This window comes from Dasypus novemcinctus, chromosome 17, assembly GCF_030445035.2.
Source record: "Dasypus novemcinctus isolate mDasNov1 chromosome 17, mDasNov1.1.hap2, whole genome shotgun sequence".
Lineage (NCBI taxonomy): Eukaryota > Metazoa > Chordata > Mammalia > Cingulata > Dasypodidae > Dasypus > Dasypus novemcinctus.
In genome coordinates this window covers 62,483,925-62,504,819 of record NC_080689.1, presented here as the reverse complement: position 1 = coordinate 62,504,819, position 20,895 = coordinate 62,483,925, and the positions used below count along the sequence as shown (strand labels likewise).

Here is a 20,895-nt window from a genome sequence, read left to right as displayed (position 1 = left end):
CCTGCTTAAACGTCTGCTCTTCTGCTAGGCCATGCAGGTGCCAGGAAGTGGCCAGGTAGCTTTCTGCATCCTGGCAGGGCTCGAGGTCTACTGGCTGCTGCAGCAACAGGAAGGTCTTGACCTGAGGGTCTCTGTGGGGAACTGAGCTTTTCTCGGTTACCTAGGATGATGGCCCATGGGAGCGTCTGCTTGTCTGTTGTTCTTCTCTGGTCTTTGCCTAGAGGCATGTTTGACCTCTGTTGACTCTACTAGTGTTACCAAGACAATAACCCTGTCTCATTCCATGGGGGCAGGGCAGGAGGGGCCCCAAGCAAAGTGAAATATGGAGCCTGGTAAGCAGGACCACCTGCAGGGCTGGGTGGACCAGGATTGTGTGACTGGGGGGCAGTTTTGGGGGGAGTCCCCTCATACCTCATGGTAAAAGAACTGCAGTAGAGGTGGCAGACCTGAGTTCTAGACATAGGTATTCTGGACAAAGTTTTTTTTTTTTTAATTTATATAAATCTTGTTCCCTCATCATCTTTTGGTATGTCACTTTGCTGCACAGGGGCCTCTGCCTCTTGGCAGGTCTGGGAAGCCTTTCTTTTTTTAACCAGGAAGTCCTGGGATCACAGCCCAGTCCTCCCCATGGTAAACGGGAGCTCTACTGCTTGAGCCACAGCTGCTCCCCTCGATCCTTTCTTTACATCACTCTTTGCCTTCTCTTACTAAGTCTGCTTTGTGGAAACTCTTTCATGCCTTCCCTGATAAGAGGAGAGAACCAAATCTGTGTCTGAGCCAGACCTGACCAGTGGGAGGGGGTGGTCCCTGAGGGGGTTGGTCATCTCAGCTGGGTCCCAGGGCAACAGATGGAGGAAAGACACATGAGGTGGATCCGCTGAAGCATGTGCAGGAGAGAGGGCAATTCTGCTGAGTCTCCAAGAGGAGAATGATGTGGCTTGGGCCCCTTAGCCTCATCCAGGGTGTCTTTCTCCACTGCAGAGGCAGGAAGGCCCAGCTTCATTTCCCAGAATCCCCTGTGTCCAGGATTCCGGACACCAGTCAAGATGATTTAAGTAGAAGCAGTTGTGTGAGACTGAGGAGGTGGTGGAATCCAGGCAGGACTCATCTTCCTGCCTTTTTGTCTATTTTCTGTGGACCAGCAAGGTGGTGGAGATGTGAAGTTCGCTAGCTTTTGTGGGTGTCAGGTGGCAGCTGTAGTGGCAGAAGCTTCCTGAACCCGGAGCGCAGCGTTGGTGGTATGTCCTTGAGCTCAGAGCTCCAGTAACAGCATAACAGACAGGTGCTCCAGGGCAGGTCAGTTGGCTGGTGTTGTGGGGCTGATCAGAGGGCCAGCTCTTGCAGGAGCCAGCACCTCCACCCTCCCCATGAGTGAGCACCCAAATCCCTTGGAAAGCTCTTGGATTCTGCTTTAAATAGCTAGACTATTTTCTGATCCTGCATTGACTCTCAGCTGGGATAAGTGGTTGATGACTTTGCTGTTGCGTGGCAGGAGGCCCTCTAGGGGGACAGCTCCAGTTTTAGAAATGGCCCCCAATCACTTCATGGTCATCTCAACCCCTTCTCCAAGTGCTGGGGAGGTGGGGACACCTGGGGTAGGGGCTCCAGGTGGGAAGAAGGTGGGGCCTGTTAAGGAGGCTCTGCCTGAAAGAAAACAAAACCCTGGGATAATCTCCCTCTTCTTGACGTGGTCACCCCATTCCTGGGATCGGGATAGAGTCCATTGTCCCTTATGTACAAATAAAATAGCCTATGATTTAAAAAATTTGTTTTTATGTAACTGTGAAAAATTACTCAGTTTACACAAGATAGGTGCAATAACAGTACATCTGGTTTAGTCAGTGGTTCCCCCATCACCCCCTTTTGTTCATTACTCAGTATTTTTTTAATTGATTATTTTTAAATATTTATTTTTATTTCTCTCCTCAGCCCCCATCAGTCCCCCTCCCCCCCATTGTCTACGCTGTGTGTCCATTTGCTGTGAGTTTTCTGCATCTGCTTGGGTTCTCGTTTTGTGGCTCTGGGACCTTCTGGAGTGGGAGAGAGCTGTTTACTCTCTTGTGCCACCTCATGTCACTATTCTGCTTCATCTTCATATTTTCTCTCCTCTCTGTCTCTTGTTGCAACATCTTGCTGTACCAGCTCTGCATGTTAGTTGGCACTCCTGCGTGGGGCCACAATCCCACATGGGCCGGCACTCCACAGGGCCAGCTTTCCTTCACCAGGAGGCCCTGGGCATTGAACCCAGGACCTCCTATATGGTAGATGGGAGCCCAATTGGTTGAGGCACATATGTTTCTCCATTTCTCAGTCTTGAGGGATTTGGGATGATGTCCACTCTGACTGATTAGAGGCCACAGTTATTGAAAGCCTAAGGGAAACAGAAATACAAAACTAAATCACCAAAATCGAATTTCTCCAAATCCAGGTGTTCAGTTCCCTAATTGTTCATAGCTTCTGCTACTCTCACCTGATGGAAACCTCTACCCAGAGCATGAGTCCTCCTTCCAGGGTAGAGAGGGGGAGGTGTGAGGAGTGCCAGTTATTTGTTCCTGAGTAAGGGGAGCAGGCCTGACCTTCCTTTAGATGTCCACAGGCCCATCTGGCAGGAGAAATAATGGCAATGACAACATTTTTTAGTGCCTTCCATGTGCCAAGTCCCAGTGCATCTCACCCCCGGAGAGGCCGGGTGTTACTTCTTGCTGCCTGCATAACTCTCCCTTTTTTAGCTTTAAGTGGAAAAAAAATGTCTCATGGAAAGTGCCTACTAGGGGCACTCTGTTTAAAATGGCACCTGCTTCGAGGTCTTCTCATTTCCCTCTCAAGTAGCTAGGAAGACAGAGGAAAAGACAAAGCTGGCAGCAGCAGTGGAAACTCACACAGGAGTGACTCCATTGCTGGAGAAGTTGTACCCCTACATACCATACCCCAGAAGCAGGCCTGAGAAGCATGATGTGGAACAAGTGGACACCCTGCTTTTTGAAACAGAGCAACTCTGTCCAATAAGAAATAGGTAAAAGTTTAGGCCACAGCTTCCCACCCTTGTCCCCTTTGCTCAGAGACCCGGCACCTCTACCATCAGCCAACTAGGCAGCCCTTCCTTCTCTGCAACAGCACCATACACTGACTTAGCTGTGTGGTCCCGTCCTTATCCCAAGGACTGACTCTAGCAAGCTGGCATTTAACTGGACAGCAAGGAAGTTAGGACTCAGAGAATAAAATGGCAGTACTTGAGGATGGCATAAATGTGGATCCAAAAGGAAGGGCTGGAGGCAGGAGCAAACCTAGTGAAAGCAATGTATTCTGAGGTGCAGAGGTGCTCAGGTATGTCAGGCAGTCTGGAAAGGAGAAAAGCCTTGCTAGGCCAGTAGATCAGTGCGAGGTGAGTGCAACTGGAATAGGACTTGTGTACCTCAACCAAGTGATATCATCAGTCTCGAAGAGGATACTTATCCACCAGTATTCTATAGGTATGTCTAATTCACTCATCTACCTAATCATTCTTTCATTCATTTACTCAACAAATACATATTATGGGGGCAGGTATTTATGGCAAAAAAAGTGAAAGATTTTGCCTGAATAAGCAGGTTCTTGTTTCCACATGTTTCACTGCAAGCACCATATATTCATGCTTTCTCGTTCATTGTCCCACAAATTTCTGTGGAGTAGGTTATATTTTTGAGAAGAGGAAGTTGAGGCTCAGTGAGAGTATGTGACTTGCCCAAGGTCACATGGCTAGTGTCAGACTCCTGTGTCTGAGTTCTTACCCACCATCGATTTTGAATGATACCTCTTTTTAATCACAAGGAATATCAGTCCCTTCTTTCCTTGTTCATGTCACTAGAAGCTTGCATCATATCAGAGGGTTATTATCAGTTAGAGAGTGGGCTCTCTCAGATGTGAAATCTTCAGGACTAAGTTAATAGTCCTTTATGTCCCAGGTGCTAACACAATGTCTGTCATATGAGTCATCAAGGAATATATTTGAGTGAATGAATATATTAGGAGTAACTATACTTCTTCTGCCTTTAACACAGGGTTATGAGGAACCAATGAGATTGACACAGATGAAAATTTATGTCAGCTAAATGCTATGTGGTGTCAGGGTATCAACACCAAATCACTCTCAGGTTTAACATGTTAGCTCACATGGGTTTATGATTGCTTTCCTTCAGAACAGATGGCTAACACATAAGAGGCCAGAAAGTTAGAGCTGAGGTTGCTTCAGGAGGAAGAAGGAATAAAGGGAAGGATGTGGCTCACACAATTGGGCGCCCATCTACCATATAGGAGGTCCAGGGATCCATTCCTCAGGTCTTATGCTGAAGGTAAGCTAGTTCATGTGGTGAGCTGGCACGAGCAGAATGCTGGCCCATGTAGGAGAGCAGGCCCACAAGGAGAGCTGATGCAAGCAAGATGATGCAAGAAAAAGAGACGCAGAAGAGAGATAATAAAAGATCCAGCAGAACAGGGAGCTGAGGTGGTATAAGAGATTGCGCAACCCTCTCCCATTCTGGACGGTCCCAGGATTGGTTCCCGGTGTCGACTAAAGAGAAGATAAGCAGACACAGAAGAACACACACCCAATGCACACAGAAAGCAGACAGTGAATACAAACACAATGGAGGATGGGAGAAATAAATACATAAATCTTAAAAACAGAAAAGAAGGAGTAAAGTCTGGGGTTCTCACACTGGACTCCTGATGTATACTTCTTGCCCACTAAAGAGTTTGGCAATAAAATAGAAAAATAATATTTATGCTGTTCTTAAGGAAAACTAAGTGAATAGGTGAACTATCTCCATTTTAAGCTTCTTTCCTACACAAATGGTTCTTGCTGCCTTCTATCTGCTTACCAGAAGATAACATCAAATTTACTGAGGTCTAAAAACTAGTTTTTCATTAAAAAATCCTTTTTTTAATAAAAGTGGCTGATGTTTACTGTGAACAATGCAAACAATCTAAAAGATGTGATGCACAGATCATATCTCACTCCCAGACTCACTGCTCGGGAACCATGGTTTACAATTTGGTGTGTCCTCTTCTTTTTCCTTTGCCCTTCCCTTAGAGAGTGGCATGGCTGGGAGCTGGGCAGGAGGTGGGGCCAAGCAGATGGCAGGGAGCCAAGGGAGTGGCTGGTGTGCTTAGGAAATTGGCTATGCACAGCGACTGGGCAAATAAATCAATATATTGAGGACAATGGGGGTCAGGATTCTCACTGTTGGAGAAGGAAATTAAAAATAAGGAAAGGGGGAAAACTAGAGAGAAATCTGAGGTGTTGGTTGGAACTGGAAATATTAATGCACTCATGGCTTTCAAAATAAACACATGCATAAGATACATGCAAACATCGATGTAGATGTATGTGTATACGTGTAAGCACACAAGCCTTCTGTAGGCTGAATCTACCCAATGTTTCCTCATGTTGAGACTTAGTCAGGCCTTCTTGGCAGGGATCCCATAGAAACGGAGCTCGGCTTTTCTCCGCGCATCTCATCAGGACTTGCATGATGTTACCTGTGCCCCCACTGCTGATGCTAACCTTGATCACCTGGTCAAAGGGGTGCCTGCCAGGTGGTTTCACCCTAAACTGACTAGTTTTCCTTTTGTCATTGAGAACTATTTCGTGAGGAGCAACTCCTTGGTGTCCATTGTTGACTCCCTGATGGTGGCCAAATTGGTGGCATTCTATCGTGAGAGAGCACTTTCCCTTCTCCAATTCGTATCAGTAGGGGCCCATGAATTTCTGGAATCAGCATAGCCCAGACACAATGAGGATTTCTTCTTCCTCTTCCTTCCTCCCTCCCTGTTGGAACATCATTTCTGCCACTTAAATAGTTCAGAAAAAGAATAATGAAAGTGGGACTATTCATAGAAAAGGGTGATGGAGCAAATGTGATTAAATAGTAGAGAGAAGTGGAGGCAGGAGCTCTTTGTTATTATTCTTTTACCTTTTCTACAACATTTATTTGAAAGTGGATTTTTTAAAAGTTGCAAGTGCAGTCAATTTGTGTCTATGCATACGTGTACGTGCATGTGAATTTATGCATATGTACCCGTGTCTTTTTGAATACACATGTAGGAATTGGGCTGGAATGGTCTATTATGGACTTGCTTCCCTCCCGCCCCCGCCCCCCGCCGGGGGATGGCAGGTGCAGTCAAGTTCGGGACCCAGTGCTGTTAGTCAAGGCTCCTGGTAATCACCGCTGGAGCTAGTTAAAAACCGATCCCTGCCTTTAACCCTGGCGGCCCAATTCTCCCTGAGCGCGGCCTCTCCTCTGCCCAGCAGGGCAGGGGCTGTGGGGGGCGGGCCCGGCCTCGCGCTCAGCCATGGACGCTGCGCCTGAGCCGTCAGGGCCCAGCCCGGCGCCGCCGCCTTCCTGGACGCCCCGGAGGCCGAGGTGCTGGAGGACGTGCTGCGGGAGCAGTTCGGGCCGCTGCCCAGCTGGCTGCCATCTGCCGGCTCAGGCGTCTGCCCTCGGGCGACTACTCGGCGATCCAGGACGTGCAGGTGTCGCTGGAGCGGCGGCGCGGGGCCAAGGCCAAGGAGCGCGGGCGTCCAGGGCCGTCGCTGCTCGGCCGCCTCCGACCCCTTCCCGCGGGCGGGCTGGCCCTGCCCTCTCAGCCTCCCCGGGCGGCCTCGCTCGCCGCGGCTTCAGACCTCCTGAGGTCCCCCTCCTGCGCCTGGTTGGCGGGGGAGTGATGGTGGCTTTGGTGCCCTTACCATAACCAGCTGCTTTTTGTGCGCCCCGCGTGTGGGCCCCTCACCGCCTGGGCTTTCGCGGGAACCGGGTCCTGGAGGGGGACAGCTGAGGCTCCCGACAGATGCAAAAATGTCTCCACTGACAGGTGCTTTTAAAGAGCTCATTAGTGCACTTGTGTTGAGCCTCAGTTTCCCTGCCCTGTGGGCTGCTCCAGTGCTCAGGTCGCAAAGGACGCCCCCTTCCACCTTTTCCTCCACAATTCGGTCTCAAAGCAAATCCTAGGTGGTGTCCACAGGGAGCCAGTTCCTCTAGGGCCTGTGTCCTCTAGGGACAAGGTCATCAGAGTTCCAGGACTTTAGAGCTGGACAAGAGGGTGGTGAGGTGTCACACTCCAGAGAAATGAGGTGCTGGTAGCCCAGGGCCTCTGGCCTCTCTGACAAAAAAAATGAGGCACCTCATGTTACATTTCAAGTGTCATGAACTACAGATTCTTTGGCCACTATAACATTAGCTCAGCTAGAAAAGTTTGAAGGGTTGGTGGCACAGTGCCTGAGCAGACAAGGGTGTGTCCATTTTAGTCATCAGTACCATTTACTGATGACTTTTAAGTGTTGGATGCTTGGTGAGGTATTTTTACCTGTCCGTTACATTGTTCACCAGAAAAAGCTACAAGGTTGGTGTCCTCCACTTTGCAGATAAACAACCTGAGGCTGAGTGATTAAACACCCTACAGGCTTTATAAGGTAGTGAATGGGGGAGGGGGTTTTCCATCTGGGTGTAGTTGACTTGGAGTTTTTAACAAAGACTTCCTAGTGCTTCTCTGCTACAGTGCAGTGGGTGCCCTCTCCAGTGGGTGTGGGACGGTCAAGGGACGATGTAGGTGTACCCCCTGGTTCACCCACAGTGCTGAGTTTTGTGCTCCTTTTGCCCTGAAAGTCTCTGCCAGTGGAAGGAACTACTGCTCTTTAGAATATGCCTGCTTAGATTCGCCAGCCAGATAAAAGGGCTGTAGACATTAGCTTCACAAGCCTGTCCCATGGTTTGGGGTGTCCCCAGCCTGCTGCCATTTCTCTGAGCCCCTCCCTGGCAGGCCAGAGCTCGGCTTGTTGCTCTTCTGGCCTGAAGAATAAACAGGGTCAGGCCGAGGACCCTGGAGCACACACCCAATCCTCAGACCCATTCCCTTGGGGATGACACCCTGGTTAGAGGAAGGGTGTGAACTGTAAACTTGACGGACCTGGTTTTAAATCGCAGCTGCTCACCTCAGGGTCCTGGGACTCACTCACTCTCCACCCTTAGCAGGTTTCCCTGAACACACTTTATTCTGAAGCTAGAGCTGCAGGCCCGGCCCATCTCACAACCCAGGGGGCATTGTGACCTCCAGCAGGGAGGCTCTAGGGCTGACACTCTGAGGCAGAGGCTCTTTCTCAGGATCCAGGGACCCCCTGCTGGGGTGTGGGGGTGGTGGCAGCCCCACAGGGTGTGAGCTTGCTGTGGGCAGGACCCGTGAAGCAGCTTTGCTCCTGTTTGTTCGTTTCCTCCATCCTTCCTTCGGACAGGCTTGCAGAACTCCTCTTCTGTGGTTCCCCCTGCCCCCGCCATCCTCCTCCATTTCTGGGTGCTGTGCTCCCAGCTGGACTACCTGGCTGTGTGATGCCACAATGCCCCAGGTGCCCCTCTCGTCTCAGGTGCTCCTCCTTCTCCAGAATCCCTGTGTGAGAAGCACGGCCGTAGTTCTCACCCACAGTACAGACAGGGAGACTGAGGGGGCAGGAGCACGGAGCACACGCTCGCCCTGGACACTGGCTTCTCCCACAGAGACGGGCCCCGTGGCAGTGGTTTCTGTGGCCCCAAGATGAGGAGGCGAGTTGAGGCCACGCTGGTGTTGGCGGTGGTGGCCGTGCTCTCCCCCCTCGTGGCTCTCCTTGTTGTGGGTGAGCCCCTCGCGCATCTGAACCCCAATGGCTCTTCCTCCTCGTCCTGCATAAAGCACTCTAGGGACCCCGAATGCACCCAGAGGGGCACTCCACCTCCAGCCCCAGGTCTGGGCCAGATGCTTCCTGGGAGCAGACAGAGTCCACCATCCAAGGGGGGAGGCTCCTCTCCAGAACCAAAGCTCATGAGGGAAGACCCTGAGAGGGGCTTGGAGCCAACGCCCTCCTTCTGGAATCCAACCGCTAGGGTGTGTGCACCCTGTCCCCAGGCCCCAGGAGAGAGGTGGTGTTGACCCAAGAGTGGGGTCTTTCAGTTCAACAACCTCGGGCAGATTCCTCATTCCAGGAGTTTCAGTCCCACTGGGAGACACCACCTGGCCACCACCTGTGGAACCAGACAGTGAGTAGCCACAGTGGAGGGAGGGAGGGCGGGAAGGGAGCTGGTGTCAGGAGGCCCAGGACCCAGGACAAGCCTCTCCCCTACCATCCCCAGGCCCCTCAGTGGGTCTGACCTCTTTAGAGGAGGGCATAATCCTTTTTTTTTCAATGTAGGTATATTGAGTGTAATGAGCATCACAAAGTGCACATAGAGTGTACAACCTGTTTTGATATGTGTACACACATGAAACCATCACCACAGTCAAGATGCTGAGCACATTCACCACCTGCCCTCCCCCCACCAAAGTTTTTAACCCTTTGTAATCCCTCTCTCCATTTTCCATTCTCCCCAGCCAACTGCGGCTCTACTTTCTGTCTCTGTGGTTTAGTTTGCATTTTCTCCTTATAGACATATAAAGGATCAACTGGATATACTCTTTTTTTCTCTTCTGGCTTCTTCCACTCAGCATAACTATCTTGAGTTTCCCCCTTGTCGTGGCGTGCACAGTAGTCCATTCCTATTTATTGCTGAGCAGTGTTCCATTTTATGGCTACGCCACGACTTACCCACTTAGCTGTTGACGGGATTTGGGTTGTTTCCAGTTTTTTATTTTAAATCTGCTCTGTCTAGTTAAAAAATGGGTTTGTCGTCTTGTTGAATATTGAGAATTCTTTATATATTCTAGATACAAGTCCTTTATCAAATGTGTGATTTGCAAATATCTTCTCTCAGTCTACTTGCCTTGCCCAAAGTCATGAAGATTTTCTCCCATTTTCTTCCAGAAATTTTAAAGTTTAGGTCAATGATTCATTTTGAGTTATTGTTTGTGTAAAGGTGTGAGGTGTGAAGTTCACTTTTTTAAAAAAAGATTTATTTATTTTATTTATTTATTCTCCCCCCCCCAGTTGTCTCTTCTTTGTGTCCATTCACTGCATGTTCTTCTGAGACCACTTCTATCCTTATCAGCGGTACCGAGAACCTGTGTTTCTTTTTCTTGTGTCATCTTCTTGTGTCAGCTCTCCTTGTTGCAGTGCCACTCCAGGGCAGGCTGCACTTTCTTTCATGCTGGGTGGCTCTCCTTACAGAGCACACTCCTTGAGCTTGGTGCTCCTCTGCATGGCACGGCACTCCTTGCGTGCATGAGCACTGCGCATGTGCCAGCGCCACATGGGTAAAGGGGGCCCAGGGTTTGAACCACGGACCTCCTGTGTGGTAGATGGTCACCCTATCTGTTGGGCCAAGGCCACTTCCCTGAAGTTCATTTTTATTTGTTGGATATTACTATTCAATTGTTCCAGGGCCATCTGTTGAAAGGATTATGCTTTCTCCACTGAATTGCCTTTGCTTCTTTGTTGAAGATCAACCTGGACTTCCTTTCTGTTCTTCTCACACCTCCAAAGGCCAGGTGGTCTCCCACTTCCCCTAGCCAGGGCTTGAGGAATAGGGCAGGGGTCCTGAGGGTGGATGCAACCAGGCGGTGACCATGGATGTGTGAAATTGAGTCCTTGCTCGTGAGGAGAGCCACGGGTGATGGCAAGACCAGGGGCAGTGGCAGGTGGGCTTGCTGGGAAAGACCCTGCAGAGGAAAGGGCTGCAGTTTCCTTGAACGGCCCTGGTGGCCAAGATCTCTCACTCAGGGCTCTCATATCCCCAAATTGCTCTGAAGGGACTCTTGTCCTCCGTTTTCTGTAGGGTTGCCCAACCCTTTCAGAGGCAATCAAAGCTCAGAGGCCCCGGGTGACCTGAAGGTGTGGCACACCTCCATCTTTAGCACTGTGGATTGAACAGGGGCCTTCAGCCAGGAGCACCCATTTTGTTCCTATTGTATTTCCCCCCCTGAATTTGTAATCAGAAAATCTGTTTGTGGTTTACATGGTTTTCAGGACTAACAATGATAGGTCAAGAGGCTCAATGGTTGTTGTACAAATATAGCTCAGGACTAAAGATGGGCCTTATTCACATCTTCTTTTTCTCTATGACTCTTCTAATGGTGAAATTTCTGTGGAATTAAACTTCAACAGCTCTAAGTTATATAATGAGTTATTTTCAAGTTCAGTTACAACAGCAAAAGAATCCAAGTCTCACCAGCATGACTTTTGGTGTGTGTGTGGGTAACTAGTTTACAGTAAGCAACAATTTCAATGCTTTGGATACATTAGTTCATGTGTGATGGCTAATTAGGTCTTTGGCTATTGCTTGGTCCAGGGTCAGGGAGGCAACAGGCCACGGGGGGTGCTCTCAGGGCCATGGTGTAGGCATCTCCCCATGGAAATCTTTAGAACACGCTGGTTGATCTCTGCTTCCCCATGAAATGGGCCTCTTTGCCCGACCTCTGCATTTCCTCCCCTGAAGATTCCCACCATTTTGGCCCAGTGGCCGAGATAAAGAAGCTCTCCAGCTGTTTAAAGAGCATTCTAGCACCTGGGCTGTGGAGATGCAGATGCCGAAGTACAAGGTGGACAATGTCTGTTCTCAGATCCAGACACTCAGCAGCCACATGAAAAACACCAGTGCTGGCATCTGGATGGTCAAAGGAGTTCTAGAGGATGCTGGCACCTGCCATATCCAGACCCAGATGTTAAGGAATTCCTTGGAGGGGATTGATGGTGAGACACAGTGCCTAAAGAGAGCTCTGGAGAATGCAAACCCATTGAATTCCGAGACCCAAGATTTCTTACAAAGCAGTTAGAAAACACCAGGGTTGTACACCACATGTGAAGCTGAGGCCTAGAAAATGCCAAGGCTGAAATTCATGTGTTAAAGGCAGGTTTACACTTTGAAATATGAGTTTACAGAATGCCAGTGTTCAGACCCACCTTTTGAAAGGCAACCTGGAGAAGGTCAGTGTTTTAAGGACCCAGCACCAGGTTTTAAGCAGCAGTTTGGAAGGGCCCAATGCTGAGATCCAGAGGCTCTGGGGAGGTCCTGGAAATGCAAGTGCTTTCAATTCCCAGACCCAGAACTTTATAAAAGGCAGTGTAGACAACAGCACTTTTGAGATCCAGTTATTAAGAGGTCGGTTGGACAGGGCTGGTGAAGTGATTCAGTTGTTAAAAAAGATTTGGAAACTGCCATTGCCCAGACCCAAATGGCAAAGGGCAGGATGGAGCAGACAAAAGTTGAGCTCCCAGGAATAAGAGCAGTATTGGAAAATGCCAGGGGAGTTAGAGACCCTAACACAAGGAATGAAGGGTGCTGCCTTAAATTCCCAGACCCACATGTGAGAAAACAGACTGCAGGAGGCACAGGCTGAGATCCAGAGGCTACAAGTTAATGTGAGTAATATCAACTCATTAAGCGTGAAAATCCAGGAGCAGGAGAGCAGCCTGGAGACCCTCCATGCAGCCTTTGCTTCACAGGAGCAGCTACAAAGGACCCAAAGTAAGTGGTAGGGAGGGTCCACCGTGGGGAGGGCAGAGTTGCTGGGATGTCTCTGCTCATTTAGCCTCAAGCATGTGTCCCCTCTGGGAAAGAGCAAGGGTGGTGGAGAGAGGACAAATCCAATAAACGCAGCTCTTCTGTGCCCAGGCGGTAGCGCAGAAGACATGAGAAACTATGTCCCTGCTCTCAGGTGGCTTACAATCTCTCCACAATATATCTTCTTTTGCAAACCAGATCTTTGTGATGAAGGCATGTGGTAATGGCAGAGTGTACATTTAGGGCCAGACAACCTGTTTGTGACTTCCAGCTATCACAAACAGTGTGAACCTGAACAAGTTGCTTACCTTCTCTGAGCTTCACCTGCAAAATGGGGGCAATAGGATTTGCTTCATAGGGAGGATCAAATGAATCAACACAGGTAATGCACTTAACCTTGTAGCCAGCATTCAAGCATGTGTCTGACACTTTCATGAACATCTACCATGTGTCAGGGGTTAAAGATGAATAAGACATGATGCCTGCTCTTGAGAAGGTTACAAGATGCAAGATGGAGACAGACCTGTAAGCAAAGTCATATAGATTGGTGAAAGAGGTGTTAAGTTAGAAGCAAGTACTGGGAACTGACAGGGGGGAGGCAAAAAGAAAGGGGAGAAGGGTTCTTTTGTGGAAGGGGGGAAGGAAATCTATTATCTTTCTATCTAATCATCTATGTAATCTATCTATGCGAGTTTCAAAAAGCAAAACCTTTCCTGCAGGAATTCACTCTGACATTTTATATTCTATTCTTTAAAAAAAGAGCAAAGCTTGTCAAAACTGATAAACCAAATTTATGACCCACTAATGGGTCAGTGATTGCAATTTGAAAAACCCTGGGCTAGAGGGGTGGCTAGGGCTGGAGAGACATGGGCTAGATTGGAAGGTCTGTGAGTGACCTTGGCTTTCATCCTCCAGAAAATGAGGAGCCACTGAAGGGTTTTAAGGAGAACACTGAGGTTCTGACTTGGGTGACTGAAAGGAGGGGTCCCGAACTGAGGAATAAAGGAGGAAGAGGAGCAGCAAGATTTGGAAATGCCGTCTGTGGTGCTTTGGGGGACATCCAAGTGGACGTCACTTGCAGGCTGTCTGGAGTTGAGGAGAGAGGCCAGGGCTGCAGACACAGGCTTGGGTGCCCCGGGTATGTAGGTTCTGGTTGCAGCAGTTGGAGTGGGCGGTTTGCATGAGACAAAAACACAGAAGAGGGCTGAGTGTGGGGCCAGGAATCAACCTTCAGGAGGCAAGAAGGGAAAGACGTGTGTGTGAACCAACTGAGGACAGGGGAATTGGGAGATGTGCATGTGGGAAAGCCAAAAGAGGAGAGAATTTCCAGATGGGAGTGGTCAGTTCTGGCACATGCCAGAGAGGTCATGTAAAATAAGAACCGAAAAGCATCCACCGAGGCTAGGCAGTTAATAAGTCATTGGAATGAAATTTCGGTGGAAGCAGATCATGGTTGTTGGGCGTGAATCGATCAGGTGTATGAGTCTGTCAAGGAACATAGCTGAGAGGGAAGGTGAAAAGGGGGGAGGAATAAAAATCAAATCATCTATTCCTCCATTGTAACATCTATCTGTTAATTATAAACAGTGTGGCAAATATTAAAAAATTGCAAGATGAGAAAACAATCATCAGTATTGCCATGAAAATTTGCCTGCTTTCCATCAGAACCACTTGCTAATATTTTGGTGAACTTGAGAGTGAGTTTCTAGATTCAGATAGGCTTCACCTGGGGTTCAAGGAAGGGGAACAGGAAAGAGGTGGAGGCTGAAGATAGGGAGGAGAGTGAAATGCACGTTGCATGACTGGCCTTGAAGGAGGCTGGGATGGTACTTGAATCTCTGAGGCTGGGAGGGGAGCAGGTGTGGAAGTTGGTGTCCAAGTGCAGATGTGGGAACACGAGACTGCGAGAGCTAGTGTTAACCACATCTGTTTCTGGGTGGCATAGGAGGTCACTTGCTAAGGAGGAGGATGCCTGTAGGGAGCTGGGGGAGAGAAGGGATGGTTGGGAGAAGCTGCTGGAGAGATGGGGGCTGACAAATGAGGACTTGGCAGGCAGTGCCGAGCCCCTGCTCTTTCCCCTGTTTCCAGTCGAGTCTAAGGAATCACTGGCCATGCGGACCAGTGCCTGGAAGTCTTTCCTCCTTCCTGCCTCTCCTCGAGCCCCCCTGCTGCCCTCCTGCTTTAGTATGGACTGGGAGGTGCTCCATCCTGGCTGTGCATTGGAGTCACCCAAGCACATGCCTGGGACTCATGTATAGAAATCTTACGGATTTTGGTCTGGGATTTAGCCTGAGCACCACGAAGTTTTAAAACATGGGCATTCAGGGTGCAGTATCATTACTTTAACTTTTCCTTAAAGGGCCAAATAGTAAAATTGAGACCTGTGGGCCACAGTCTCTGTAATGGCTCCTCAGTGCTGTCCTCTTGCACTGCTGACGCAGCCAAAGAGAACCTGTAAATGAATGGGTGTGGCTGCTCCAGTGACACTGTTTATAAAAAGAGGCTGCTGGTGGGCCCTAATTGGGTTGGGTTTGGATGACTGGTTCTGAGGCCTCAGAGCATAAGAATCACACGCGGCCTTGTTAAATACAGACTGTTCAGAAACAATTTCAGAAAAAGCAGTTCTGCGCTGGGCTTGAGAATGGGCATTTCTGCCACGTTCCCAGGAGGCGCAATGCTGCTCGTCCAGGGAACACACTTTGAGAACGCCCGGTCCACGCTGTCTGTCTCTTCCTGAGATCTTTGCATTTGGGTTCTGATGGATGTTTCTGGCCCAAACGGGATGGTCTTTTTTTTCCTGTTGTGCCTTCACATTACATCACTTTGAAATATTTACAGTGCAAACCTGAGCCATTGGGTAAAACCCTTCAGGGCCTCCCACTGCTCACAGGGAAAAATCCAAATTCCTTGTTATGTGCATAAGATCTAGTGCTGAAAGCCTCTCCAGGCTCCTCTCCCACCCCTTGCATGGGGGCCATAGCCCAGGTTTGCACATGTCAGCTCCAGCTATGTGGTTTCTTGCCTGCCTGCCTTTGTACCTGCCACTTCCCCTGTCTAGAAGGCTTTACTTGGACCTGATCACCTGGAAAATCTTCCTCAGTTTTTTTTTTTTTTTTAAAGTGATTTTCTGATTAAAAATTTTAAATTTTAGAGCAGTTGTAGGTTTACAGGAAAATCCTGCAGAAAGTTCAGAGCTTTGCCCGTGATTAACGTTCTCCCTTAATGGGTACATTTGTTACAATCGATGAACCAATATTATTATAATCATATGATTAACTATAGTCCATAGGTTAGAGTAGGGTTCACTCTTTGTATTGTACAGTTCATTGTTTTCTTAAAATTTTTTTATTGTGGTAACATGTATATAACTTAAAATCTCCCATTTTATCTATTTCTGTATATACATTCACCAATATTGTTCAACCATTGTCATCTTTTCTGGCTGGAAGCTTTCCTTGACCCCAAATGGAAACTCTCTACCAATTAAGTATTAACTCCCCATTCCCCACCCCTTCAGTTTTTTTTTTTAATGACTCATCTCAAGGAACATCTCATCCTGGATGCCCTTCCTAAGCCCCACCCTTCCAGCCCAGGTGACATAGGCAAACCCTCTTTCGTGCCTCTATTCCAACTTGCACGTGGTATTTAATTAGTGCATCTTCCATCCCCTTCTTACATCTTTCTCACTTCACAAGACTGTAAATTCCTCGAGGGCATGAATCGTGTCTTATTGGTCGTTTTATAACAGTCCCCGGCTCATAGAAGTTAAGGAATGTCGAACAATGAAGGCATGAATGTTGAACATTTGAATGAAGAAATGAGTGTTGTGGCACCATTTTAAATAGCTGCAGTAGAGATGATGTTACAGAACAGGATGTGGTGACAAGGAGGGAGGAAAGAGCTGAGACTTGGGGCTCCTGGTGACAGGATGAGCTCTTAGTGTGTGACACCTGTGAGGGCAGGTAGAGCAGGTGATGAGGAAGTCCTGGGATAGTCCTGGGTGTGGGCAGCCAGAGTGGATGGAGATCAAGTCAAGGAAGTAAAAGAGTGTCTGGATGGATGGACTACTTCCTAGACAGATGGTGGGAATTGAGATGGAGAGGACTGTACGGTGGCAGCAGTGAGATGGGAAATAAAGTGACATGATCACAAAACACATGTCTCAGCAGAGAGTTTTTCTGGGTAGCAGAGCCGAGTGTCCCAGGAGTACTGAGCCAGGTGACTTGAGCTGCTGCTCCCTGGGGAATTGGGTAGTGGGACAGGGGCTTGGTTTCAGCAGCACTTGCCCTTGGAGAACCGAGCCTCAAGGACGTGGGCCTCAGTGGCAAGCCGCTGGCGGGTTCAGGAAGGCCAGCTCTGGGACATCCGCCATCAGCCCCTGGTTCCCTCTCCTCCCACCTCTGCTGCCACTCAGCTTCTCTGGCTGCTCCTGCAAGGCTGGAAGTTCTTCAGGGGAAGCTTGCATTACTTTTTGGATGTCAAGAAGTCTTGGAGGAGGCTGAGGAGTTCTGTGTTTCCCAAGGAGCTCACCTGGCATCAGTGTCCTCTGAGGAAGAGCAGATCAGAGCTGGGGGCTTGGGGTGGTTCTGACAGGGTTGGTGTGTGACAAGGGCCTTTGGTGCTTTGACCTTCCTCCTCTAGGGGAGGGCACAGCCCATAACCTTCATGTCTCCTGTCAGGCAGGGAACAATATTGAATCCTCTGAGCATCTTGCACTGGAGGCAGAAACCTGGACAACAAACCCCACTGTCCTCAATGAGTGGGGAGATTCCCTGAGGTGGACAGATGCCAGCAGCAGGGCAGGGAGAGGCGGGTGGTGGGGCGGCACCTTGAGAGCGTGAGGGAGCATGCTTTTCCCTCAGCCCCTCGGGTCCCTTTGGGCTTCCTCTCCAGTCATCTGGCTTGAATTTTTTTTTATCCCCCCCCACCTCGAGGCTTGCTTGCCGTCTGCTCTCTGTGTCCATTTGCTGTGCATTCTTCTGTGTCTCTGTAATCATTCATTTTAAAATTTATCCCACTCCCCCCTTGAGGCTTGCTTGCTGTCTGCTCTCTGTGTCCATTTGCTGTGTGTACTTCTGGGTCTCTGTATTCATTTATTTTAAAGTATATCCTGCCCCCCCCCCTTGAGGCTTGCTTGTGGTCTGCTCTCTGTGTCTATTTGCTGCGTGCTTTTCTGTGTTTCTACTTGCTTCCCTTTTTGCTGTGTCACCTTGCTGAGTCAGCTCTCCTTAGGCCTTGCAGGCCAGCAGCTCTCTGTGAGGTACAGGCGAGCCTGCCTTCACAAAGAGGCCCCAGGACACGAACCCAGGGCCTCCCATATGGTAGATGGAAGCTCAACTGATTGAGCCACAGCCACTTCCACAATCTTGACTTTTTTAAATGAAAAAGTTGAATGTTTTATTAGTAGGATAATAAGCAATAATTACAATATCATATAAGGCTTATGATAACAATGTTACCCTTGAATTACACAATTTTTAGAAGTAGTTTTTATTTTCAGGTCATTTTGTGAATTCTGAATATAATAACTAGATTGTAGCCTAAGTCACAGGGTGCTGTGAAAAAAATAACCTGTATTATGTTTATGTGCAATTATTTCAAAGTTTATTTCCTTAGTATAGCTGCAACATGTAGCTTTTTCATTGATCTTGCAAAAAGTTGCCATTTTAAATCTCTACCTACCACAATTGAATATAACTATTCTGGATTAAGTTGCTTCAGATTAGTTTATTTTCATTCCTAAATTGATTTTACATATTTCTCAAATGCTGCTTCAGTCTATCGTTGAACAATTTCTGAAGGTTTACTCAGTGTCTTCTTGATCACCAACTACCTGGGTACCAAGATTTCTTGACAATTCCTGGATTTTCTGCAACAACTTCATAAAGTTCTGTTGATTCTCCTAATAGAGGAGAATAGAGTTTGCTAGTAGCTTTTGCACTTTCCGAAGCACCCAGCTCATGTCGTTTGTTCACTTTTGTTCCAACTTTGAAAACAACATGTCCCAGAGCTTCCTGTGCAAAACTGCCGAGTCCCGCATTCCAGCACTGTTTTCTGCTGTTATCTGCTCATGCTTGCCTGGGAATTTTTGCACTGAGAGCAGAGCGGGCCACTGCACAGCATCCAAGTGGCACCGGTGCCCCCCCACATGCCCCTGGTCCACAGGGTGCAGATCAATCTCAATTTTATTGTCCATCAATCCCATGGCCGTGGAGGGCATGTGAGCAGGAGACCCAGGCTTCCTGGGAAGGCCAGGCACTCACATTCGATTTGAGGAGCACCAAGGCCGTCGAGGCCCAGGGGGGCCATCTGGTGGGGGTTGGCCTCAGGACGTGTCAAGGTTATTAACAAAAGACCTCACTAGCTCTGGTCATTTCAGTTGACATGACCACCCAGCCCACAGGGCTCTCCTGTGACTGTTCTGTGGGTGTGAAAAAGGCTGTGCTGCTTTGTGAAGCGTCCTGAAGCTCTAGCCAGATGTTGTCCCAGGACAGCACACCTCGTATCCAGGGCTGGGACTAGGTAGAGACAGTCACGTGATGGGAAGCTGGGCCTCCCCGAAGGTCCCTGGCTGCTCCTTAGACCCTGGACACACCAGGGAAGGAGCAGGGGGTGTCCAGCTCTGCAGGGACGTGGGTCTCATGGCCCTGCGACCAGTTGGGGATGGCCCGGACTCCTCTCCATACGTCTTGGAGAAGCTTCTCCTCACACCTAGAGTCAGACAACCAACTGCCTCCTCTCTACAGATGTTTCTGACCAAGTTCACGAGTGCCCCTCACCATGGGATTGGCCTCACTGACAGGGGCAGGAGGGCTCCTGGCGCTGGGTGGATGGGACGCCTTTCAATGCTGCCTCGAGCCAAAGGTGAGTCCATCTGCTGGACACACACCTCAGGCCTGGCTGGAGTTGTGTGTGTGTCCTTGCCCAGTAAGTGTTAGTACTGTGTGTGTCACAGAGGCACGGAGCCTTGCCTGGGCCCCTCCAGAGGACGTCAGGACAGGACAGGGCCTGGGGCTGCAGAGGGTCCTCCTGTTCTCTCCTTTAACACCCCCTTCCTACACCTGCTCAGGCCTTGTTGCAAGGCGCCCTATCTGAAAGGGATCTGAGTGCGAGTTCTGGGCTGAAAGGTCCCTACCCTCTCCTTTCCCCAACTTGCCACTTCACAGACACCCTCCCCATCCTTGGATCATCAGTGACTCAGGATTTCCTCAGCAGACCCAGGGCCACAGGTCATCACAGCTCTGTCCCTTTTCTGGGGCTCCAAGGGGACTGGGGAGCTGTGTCACTTTAGCTCCATGTGCCCCAGCAGGGACAAGGGCCACTGCCTGTGTCTAGCTGAATAACGTCCCTCTGTTTCCAGGTTTTTGAGCAGAGACCAGCTGGACAACTGGACAATGGGAATGGGCACACGGAGGACTGTCCATACTCAGCAGATGTGCAATGACATATACTGTGATGCCACCTACCAGTGGGTCTGCAAGAAATCTGTGGGCCATGATGTGGCCTGAGTGCTGAGCAGAGCCGAGGGGTCCCTCCGGGCGGCCAGCTCTGGGCCTCCTCCGTGCTGCCTGCTAGCCTCTGGCCTCTGCTTGCTCTCTGGGGCTTCCACTTGGCCTCCTGGGTATCTTGTCTTGAACTGCTGTTTAACCCTTTGGAGTCAGGATAGAATAGGGACCTAAGAAGGAAGGGGCAGAAAAACCTAATAAGCCTGGCAAGAGAAACTGAGGCATTGGCCTGCTGGCTAGCATGAATGTGCTGAGCACACGGGCAAATTAGGAAGGGGCAGCTGACAAGCACACACTCTGCAGCAGCGTACAGCACACAGCACACACCCAGCGGCTCTGTGATCAGGAGGCAACCTCATTACATGGCGGAAAAGAGGGTCAGGGCCAGAGGGGCAGTACCCCCACTCCCACCTACTTTCAGGTTACCCCACGCCTCATGGACAGTGACCAGAGGCTGATCACTGGTGGTCAGCACACCCTGCAGAGCTTGGGGACAGCAGCCAGAAGCCAATCACCCCCCACCAGCATCCCCTAACCCAGCCCCTAACCCGCTAAGGGAATCGGATCACCCAGTAGAGTTCCCCTGCTGTGTCTCAAGTATGCCAGTCAGGGCACCCCCTCGAGTCCTGAACCCCCGTATATCAGGGGACCCTGGTGCAGAACTTTGCATTTCCCCCCTTCTGTGCATCCCTGCAGGTGTGCTTTCCTTTTCTTGCTTCACCCCAATAAATTGTTTGTTTGCCTGATTAACTTGTGGCTTGTCCTTGAATTCTTTCTCAAGAAGAAGCTGAGAACCTCAGTACTGGCTCTGATCACACTTCAAGACGTTGGCCCCACGTAAGCAGGGGGACCAATGGTGTGCCCTGGTGTGCTCCTCAGGAGCCACCTCCACAACCAGCACAGGCTGTCACACAGCAGGTCCTCAGTAAACACTTAATGAATGAATGAAAGCCCTT

The 20,895-nt window shown here is 49.5% G+C and overlaps 1 pseudogene; it reads left to right on the top strand.

Annotated features, from left to right (window-relative positions):
- The first annotated feature begins 31 nt into the window (after positions 1-31).
- The window catches only part of LOC131273758 (factor in the germline alpha-like), a 40,991-nt pseudogene continuing 20,127 nt past the window's right edge, over positions 32-20,895 (top strand).